This window comes from Panthera tigris, chromosome B2, assembly GCF_018350195.1.
Source record: "Panthera tigris isolate Pti1 chromosome B2, P.tigris_Pti1_mat1.1, whole genome shotgun sequence".
In the NCBI taxonomy this organism is placed as follows: domain Eukaryota; kingdom Metazoa; phylum Chordata; class Mammalia; order Carnivora; family Felidae; genus Panthera; species Panthera tigris.
The window spans coordinates 44,788,320-44,798,113 of NC_056664.1; positions in this window are offsets into that span (position 1 = coordinate 44,788,320).

Below are 9,794 nucleotides of genomic sequence, written 5' to 3' on the forward strand. Positions count from 1 at the left end.
AGGTACATAAAAAGATGTTCAATGTCACCAATCATCAGGGAAATGCCAACCAAAATCACAGTGAGATAACACCTCATACCTGTTAGGATGGTTATTATTAAAAAGTCAAAAAAGATAAATGTTAACTAGACTTATTGTGGTGATCAGTTTGCAATATATACACAAATATCAAATCATTATGTTGTATATCCGAAACTAACATAATGTTGTATGTCAATTACACCTCAATAAAAAAAAAAAAAAACAACAGTCAAGAGATAACATGTTGTGCAGAAGAATGAAACTAGACCACTTTCTTACACCATTCACAAAAATAAACTCAAAATGGATGAAGGGCCTGAATGTGAGACAGGAAACCATCAAAACCCTAGAGGAGAAAGAAGGAAAAAACCTCTCTGACCTCAGCCACAGCAATTTCTTATTTGACACACCTCCAAAGGCAAGGGAATTAAAAGCAAAAATGAACTATTGGACTTCATCAAGATAAAAAGCTTCTGCACTGCAAAGGAAACAATCAACAAAACTCAAAGGCAACCGACAGAACAGGAAAAGATATTTGCAAATGACATATCAAAGGGCTAGTATCCAAAATCTATAAAGAACTCACCAAACTCCACACCCGAAAAACAAATAATCCAGTGAAGAAATGGGCAGAAGACATGAATAGACATTTCTCTAAAGAAGACATCCGGATGGCCAACAGGCACAAGAAAAGATGCTCAATGTCACTCCTCATCAGGGAAATACAAATCAAAACCACCCTGAGATATCACCTCACGCCAGTCAGAGTGGCTAAAATGAACAAATCAGGAGACTATAGATGTTGAAGACGATGTGGAGAAACGGGAACCCTCTTGTACTGTTGGTGGGAATGCAAACTGGTGCAGCCGCTCTGGAAAACAGTGTGGAGGTTCCTCAAAACATTAAAAATAGATCTACCCTATGACCCAGCAGTAGCACTGCTAGGAATTTCCCCAAGGGATACAGGAGTGCTGATGCATAGGGGCACTTGTATCCCAGTGTTTATAGCAACACTTTCAACACTAGCCAAATTATGGAAAGAGCCTAAATGTTCATCAACTGATGAATGGATAAAGAAGTTGTGGTTTATATACACAATGGAATACTACGTGGCAATGAGAAAGAATGAAATCTGGCCTTTTGTGGCAACGTGGATGGAACTGGAGAGTGTGATGCTAAGTGAAATAAGCCATACAGAGAAAGACAGATACCATATGGTTTCACTCTTATGTGGATCCTGAGAAACTTACAGAAGACCATGGGGGAGGGGAAGGGGGAAAAAACGTTAGAGAGGGAGGGAGGCAAACCATAAGAGACTCTTAAAAACTGAGAATGAACTGAGGGTTAATGGGGGGTGGGAGGGAAGGGAAAGTGGGTGATGGGCATTGAGGAGGGCACCTGTTGGGATGAGCACTGGGTGTTGTATGGAAACCAATTTGACAATAAATTTCATATTAAAAAAAAAATCCTTGCTGGAAAAAAAAAAAAGATAACATGTGGGTGAGGATGTGGAGAAAAGGGAATTCTGGTACAGTATTACTAAGAATGTAAATTGGTTACAGCCCTTATGGAAAACAGTATCGATATTTCTCAAAAAATAAAAAATAGAATGACTATATGATCCAGCAATCCCACCTCTAGGAATTTATCCAAAATAATTGAAATCAGGATCTCGAAAAAGATATTAGCACCTTCATGCTTATGACAGCCCTATTCACAATAGCCAAAATAGGGAAACAGATTAAATTTCCATTGAGATATGAACGGATAAGGAAAATCTGATATATACACACAATGGAATATTTAGACTTTAAAAAAGAAGGAAATTCTGCAATGCATGACAACATGGATGAACCTTGAAGACATGATGCTAGATTAAATAAGCCGATCTCAGAAAGACAAACATTATATGATTTCACTTATGTGAGGTATCTGAAATACTCGAATTCGCAGAACCAAAGAGTGGAATAGTGGTGGCCAGGGGTTGAGAGTAGAGATAAAATTAGGAGTTACCAATCAAGGGGGCATAAATTTTAATTAAGCAAAATGAGTAAGTTCTAGAGGTCTACTGTATACATTGCACCTGTAAATTATACTGTACCGTATACTTAAAAACTTGTCATGAGAGTCAATCTCATATTAAATATTCTTACCCCAATAAATGAAATTTTAAAAAGAATGAAATACGGCAATTAAACAGAAGTGAGCATCAGAGAGGTAGCACTTTTTAATTTTAAATTCTTACTCATTTGTACGTTTCCATGATTTTATAAATTCAGGTTTGTACTACTACATACATACTAGCATAACTAACATAAAAATACTGACAATATTGAGGACTAGCAAGGATGCAGAACAACTTGGTCTCTTATGCATAATGCTGGGAATATACAATGGTCCCACCACTACGAAAACAGTTGGTCAGTTTACTGTAAAGTTGAAAAAGCACTTAGCATATTATCTAACAATCCTATACCTGAGTATTTACCCTAAAGAAAAGAAATTTATTTCCACATAAAAGTCTGTGCACAAATGGTCATAGAAGTTTTATCCGTAATAGTCAAACACTAGAAACAGCCCAAATGTATTCATGAATAGTTAACGAACTGTGGTACATCCCTACCGTGGAATACTACTCAGCAGTGAAAAAGAACGTGTTTGTATGTGCAACAATTTGGTTAGCTCACAATGGAATTATGCTGAAGGAAAACAAGCCAATCTCAGGTTACATCCTGCATGGAGCCATTTATATAACACTTTCTAAATGACAAACTAGTGACAGAAAACAGTTGTCAGGGTTTAGGGTGGAGGAGAAGGTGTCACTATAAAGGGGACACGGGGGAGAGTTTCTTTGTGGTGATAAAGCAGTTATGTATTCTGATTATGGTAGTGCCTTCATGAATCTACATATGTGATAAAATTTCATAGTACTACACACACACACACACACACACACACACACCAAAAAAACAGGGGCGCCTGGGTCTGGGTGGCTCAGTCAGTTCAGTGTCTGACTCTTGATTTCAGCTCAGGTTATGATCTCCCGGTTCATGGGATCAAGCCCTGAGTCAGACTCTGTGCTGACAGCGCAGAGCCTGGTTGGGATTCTCTCTCCCTCTCTCTCCCCCCCTCCCCTGCTCTCTCTCTCTCTCTCTCAAAATAAACATTTTTTAAAGAAGTGCATGTAAACACTGGTGTGAGCTGAGTAAGGTCTGTAGCTTAGTTAGTAATATTATATGAATGTCAATTTCCTGGTTTTGGTAATATCATGGTTATGCAAGATGTTATCCTGGGGAAACTGGGCAAAGGGTGGATAGGAACTCTCTATACTACTTTTGAAACTTCTTGTGTATCTTAAATTATTTCAAAGTAAAAAAAAAAAAAAAAAAAAGTTAACAATGTGAAAGCCAAACAAAAAAGCAATTCAACTTCGGTCGATTCCAGATGAGATGCTCTAGAAGGGCAGCAATCCAGTCCACCTAATTTGTCATTTAGGACCATGCTTGGCTCACCCAGTTCTACAATGGTCTTCCTGGCTCCACCATTTACTAGCTGTGTGACTTGGGGAAGTCATTATCTGTGCACCAGCTTCCTCATCAGCAGAAGAGAAATTCTAACAGCTCCTGCATCATAAAATGCAGGTTAGGATTAGAGTGAATAATACCAAGTGCTTTGGATACTTTATAGGAGGAGGAGTTGTTTCATGAAGGGACATATACATCTGGACTCCCAATATGTGATGTATGCAAAGCAGTCACATGACTGGGCCTCGCGTCTTATCATGATGGTCAGCCAATATTTAAACAATATGAACTCCTTGCTTGCATAATAATGTCTACAATACCTACGTTTTCCTTTTGGAAAACTTTCTCTTTACAAACTATCTCTCTCCCCAGAAATTTGGAATGTATGGAACTGTAACTGTCTGCCCTTTCTTTTAGTGCAATGTTCTTTAAAATTAGAAGGAAGACTTCCACTAAAGGATTTTGTGACATTTTTTCCTTGATTCATATTTCATTTCTAACTCTCCTAATATCCTCTTTGTATTTCTATCATTTCATTTAGATACATTTGATTATAATTTGATTTGATTATAATGTCCATGTCTGTTTCCTTTCTGAGATGTGACCTTGAGGTCAGGGCCTGCATGCTTTTATTTACTAAACATAGAGTAACTGAGCGCCTACCATGTTCCAGGCATTGTTCTAGATGCCGAGGATACAGCGATGAACAGACAAATGCCCTGGTGTCGACGGTCGTTACTGGCTTGTATAGAATTCTTTGTATTCTTGGCTCTTGGCTTAGTGCTTCACCCATAGTAGGTGCTCACATGTTTCATGGATGGATGAATGGAGTGACAAAATGAATATTTCTGTTGATGGGTACCCTGTGTTTAAACAAAAGGGGCCAAAACCTGGCATGAAATTGTTCTAACTTCTAAAGAGAATGAGACACAATTGTCATAGGACTTTTGGAAACGAGCTACCTATGTCCCTCTTCTGCCTCCTTCATGGGATTTCTAGTTTGGCATCTTCCTATGGACAAAGCACTAGGTGAGTGAAAACAAGACAATGCCAGAGCAGAACAGAAGCGTCTCCTTTGGAGAGACGAACAACTATCATCTCAAGAAATCTTTGACCTTTTTCCTCCTGAAGATCTTAATTACAAGTGATTCCTGTATTGAGAAATATAAAAAGATGGGCCTTCTGGCCCATATATAGCTGCTATGTTCCACCTGTCTGAATTTCTCGGTTTGAAGTCCCCCCATCTAAATTTTGCATTAAGTTTGTTGGGAGCCAAGTCCGGGAAAAGAATCTAAAATCACAGATGTTGGGGTTGGCGGTGGGCAGAACGAGACCCTGTCTCCCTTTTGCAGATTTTACAAAAACGCCCCTCACAGAACTATTACTAACATTTTAAGCCTGGTTCATGGGACTCTTACCTTGCTCTTCACGGGTGTACATTCCCTGGATGCCTTAGAAATATTCTAAAAATAGTTTTTATTTATAATTTTTCAAATTCCACACACAATACACACACATGGTGCAAAACTCAAAAGTCTCCAAAGAACAAACCGTGGAAAGAACGTGTCCTTCCTTTCATCTTCCTGTCCCCTGGATAGCTCGTTCCTTTCCCCAGACGTATCCATTGCCATATTTTTTATATCCTTGTGAGGTACTTTATGAAAAGCTGTTATTTTGGAAATAGTGAGGCTCTGGCATCCAACATGCTTCACATATTCGGCTACTTGAAGTCAAATAGCATAAAAACTGTTTTAGATTTCTAATGCAAGTAACTCTTGGTCAAATCGCTAACTTCATTTTCCACCTGCTTTCAAGAAAAGAGGCCAAAGAAGTATCTCGGAATAGTGGACGAGTACTGGCAGGGACTAAGGTAACTGGGGTCTGCCATGAAGTAGCAGAAATGAGCCTAGCTTCCCACCTGAAAACCGCAAGGTTTCTAGACAATGTCCAAGTTTCCTTACAAAGGTAAGGGCCACAAGTCTGCTAAACAAGAGACTGATCACATCTCCTTTTCTCAAATCGAAGTGTAAGATAGGTACCGGATACATCTACAGGACCGTACATCGAAACTGACACTCCCATAGCCCAGGTGCTACCCACAGTCTGAGATTCTATGACATAGTCAGTGCAGTTATGACTCATCAGATCTTACTTTATTTTTTGAAAATTGGCAAACCTTCAATCAAATAGATATAGAAACATAAATCAGAAAAACATCACATCCCAAATATTCTTGATTAATCATACCTTATACATTATGCTCAAAGTCATGAAGAACTGGTCAGTTGCATCAATTAATTGTTCAGCAGTGCAATTAAGCCTTAAGATGTTGCCCATCCTTGCTACGTAGCGTATCAGTTCTTGACAGTTACATGTAGTTTTACAGTACGGTTATGGGTTCTAAAGCAAGCCTGCAGAGTTGAGTGGGATGATTTATAGCAAACTCACAATTGCAGATTTCCGAGTTCGCTCCCTGTAAGATTTATCCATCAGATCTGGGGTGAGGATTGCGAAGCACTCTCTCTTCACAAACTCTTAAATCAGTGGCTGCCCAAGCTGACTACACATTGGCATCTCTTGGGGAGCTTTAAAAATGCTGATTCCTGGGTTCCAGGCCCTTAGATTCTGACATCACCAGTATGGAGGTTGGCCTTGGCACTGGATTTCCCAGAGCCACCCTGCTGATTTCGATGTGCCGCCGGGATCAAGAACCACTGCTGTAGATCTTGACCAGGACTGCCTGATTCTGGAAATCTCTTTGGATCATCGGAAATCGTTTACTTCTCTCATTTGGAAATGGTGTCATCTTCTCCCACATCAGCACTACTCTTTGCATGAAAACGAGGCCCAGTTGCAGGCTACTCAATGTCGATCTAGAGACCAGCAGCATCCACATCACCTAGGTACCTATCCCCTCACCAACTGAAACAGAATCTGCATTTCAACAAGATCCCCAAGTGTTTCATGTGCTCATTAAAGTTTAAGGAGCACAACAAAGAGGCTTCCAAGGATGCATTCTAACAACCTCCTGGGTGCGGTGACAGCCCACAGTGGCAAGGATCTCAAGCACTGAGCCCAAGATTTTTCAGAAAAAAAAAATATGGGAGACACTTGTTCTGTACTTCACGGGAAACCTTCTGAATTGCACTCTCTGGGAACCTGCCTTTAGAACAGACTGCTCATTCCCAGGTGATTATTTACATGAAAGGTTGATAACCAGGTGAAGCACATCCAACTTTTTCCCAGAGTAGGAGATATTTTCTCCTTGGAAAAGCAGCCAGATCTAATTGTTTAAGAGCTCTTCTGCATTTCACCTAAATTGGCTTAGAGGAAACAGTATTACTCTCTAAAGAAAAATAAATTATCTCTTCCTTAGCCCTGCAAATAGCTGAAGATAGTCTTTCCCCTACCCAGATGATCTTCGTAGTCAAGTTTAGATTTCTCAACAAATGCTCCTGTCTCTGTTTCCTACTCTTCTGGTTATCCCTCCAACCCTGCATTGGAAACCTAGTTTAGCACAGCCCTCAAAGTAAGCTAGTTCACACCAGAGAAAACCTCCAAAGTGAGCCACATAATATATAAATCGGATTGTCATCAACTCTGACCAGAACATTATATATTTTTTTTAATAATGCAGCTTGGGTTTCCTTTGGGGGTAGGTGGAAAGCTATGTATTATATTAACTCAATATTAAGCTTCTGTTTAACCCTAACTTCCATGTCCCTTCCCCTTGTATCATCAAAAGATGCTACCCCCTTCTTACACTTCCACAATTATTCATTGAACTTAAGTATAAGGCTTTCTTTATAAGCCACATACATTTCATCACTGTGATCTCTGTATCCACGGCTTCAGCTTGACAAAATATTTCTGTTTATCAGTCCTGAATAAACACTTTTGGATTCAGATTCAAGTCTGATCTCTATCACTCTGTTGTAGAGCCTTAAGCAAGTTCCTTAGCCTTTATAAGCCTATTCTTCATCTATAAAATGGGTACAATAATAGTACCTATCTTAAAAGGTGGTTATGAGGTTTCAATGAGATATTGTAAAAGTCACTTTGTAAAGTACAAAGCTGTAAAGGTTAAGAAAATAATGATCTCCAAGCTAGAAGTAACTTACAAACTTAATAACTATGACACTGATTTGTTTTCAAGCCCCACAAAAAATAAGTCGCAGTCTCCAAATCCTCTGAAAAACCCATCTGTCTCCTTCCCTCCCATCACCGACCTATCCTAGTTTGTTTCCCTTTTGAAGAGTTTCTGTCTTCTGTTCACAAAAGAGGAAGGGAAACCTGGCCTGAGAACCATAAAACCACATACCAGAATTGTTCTCTAGAAACCAGCCACATGGGAGTGGATGAAAGCAGAAGACCCCTTCGATGTCCCTGACATGGGTGTCAAAGTGTCCAGACAGGGCACCCACTTCCAGTTTCTCACCAAAAGAGGAACTCAAAATTGCTGATGTCCTGGCCACTGGAATTCTATAGAGCCAGGGTTCCCAAGCTAAGGAGATATGATAACATATAATAAAAAAATAATATATATAATATGATGTAATACATCCATCATCATGAGACTTTACCTTACCCTATTGCCCAGAAAGCCCCTTGAAGTTACTCAGGGGCAATGAAGTTTCACACAGAAGTCTGTGAACTTGTACAGACCCCCTCCACCACCAACCCCCCCGGCCCCCGCGAGTGGTAAAATTCCTAGATGGAAATGAATAAGAATACACTCCAGGACCTATGTCATCGTTTATACCTTTCCACCTCCAAATCCTCTTTTCTTAAAATAGAGACAAAATAGGAGCCTAAGATTTACCCCCAAAAGACTAGGGAATGCTTGGTCATCTCTAACACTTGGTCATCCTTCTCTCTGAATTTCCAAATACTCTTCCAGACACAAAGCTCTGCGAATCTGCATGATTCACAGGTCAGAAATGCAGAGATTTTTAGAATACACACATTTTTTCCAAGAGGCTAACCAAAGAGTTGTAATTTGAGCACATGTACAAGGCTAGTAGTAAATACACTCAAACTACTCAAGTAACAAACACCTAATATTTATTAATAAATTAGTACACTTGAAGGCATTTTTTCTGCTATCAGTCCCTCCCCATGACCCACAAACCCCGCCCACACAAAGGGAGTCCACGCCACCTTTGCATTAGAGTCTGGCAACTGAGCGTTATTAGAGAGCATGTTTATAAACGGGAGCAGAGTTGCAAATATATCAGACAAGAGCTCTTACAGCTGCAGCCACTTTTAATTAAAGTGATTGAATGACAAAGGACACCCACCAAGACCAAGGCCTCGAGGGCAGACTGGCAGACTGGACCTACCGACTACGTGTGTATAAAAAAACAAGACATCTTTTAAAGCAAAACTGAGCGAATCCCCTATGGAAAAAGGTGCCACGGGCACTCAGTTGTGACTTTCCAAAGTGCAGCAATACGTTCCAGAATAGCTCAATTCCTAAAAGATGAAGTTCAAGTTCTTTGGTGGCCCAGGTGTCAAGCCACTTAAATAGCAAGGTCTGATGGCTTGAGGATTTCATGTCTCCAGCCCAGAGCATCATTAGCATAAGAGGGGCACAAGTAATCAGGCATTCTACACGGTGCCCAAGTGAAAATCATACAATCAGCAACAGTGTGGTCAAGTTTCAGCCATGAATATGAACTATACAACAAGGCATATTAAAACGGTAACTCAAAATCTATTGCATTACAGTAACGCAACGGGGTATTACACTTCTTTAACCCTTAAGAAAATTTGTAAATTACAAATAATAATAAAAAAAGTTACAATTAAAAAATAAAAAGCTGATGTGGATGTCGAGACATGAAGACTGCGTATAGAATTCACAAGATGCCATTACACTTTTAAGAAGTTCAGAGCCTCACAATCCAGTGTGCAGGAAAAGCCACACTGCATTTGTGGTACATTAAGTGAATTTAAAGTGCACAGAACAATTTTGAAAACACATAAGAAGTTGAAACAGAAAATATGGAACCTAAAAAACTTTAGTGGTGGGTATTTTTCAACAGTTACACCTTGAGTAAGGCTTATAAACTAACTTCCTAGAAGGGTTAAAAAAAAGAAAGAACTCAAAACACTGGCCATATACTCTGTTACACACACACACACACACACACACACACACACACACGTGCGTGTGCACATGCACACACACGCAACTAGAAAAACAGAAACAAAACAAACAAAAAACCACCCTGCCACTAAATTGAG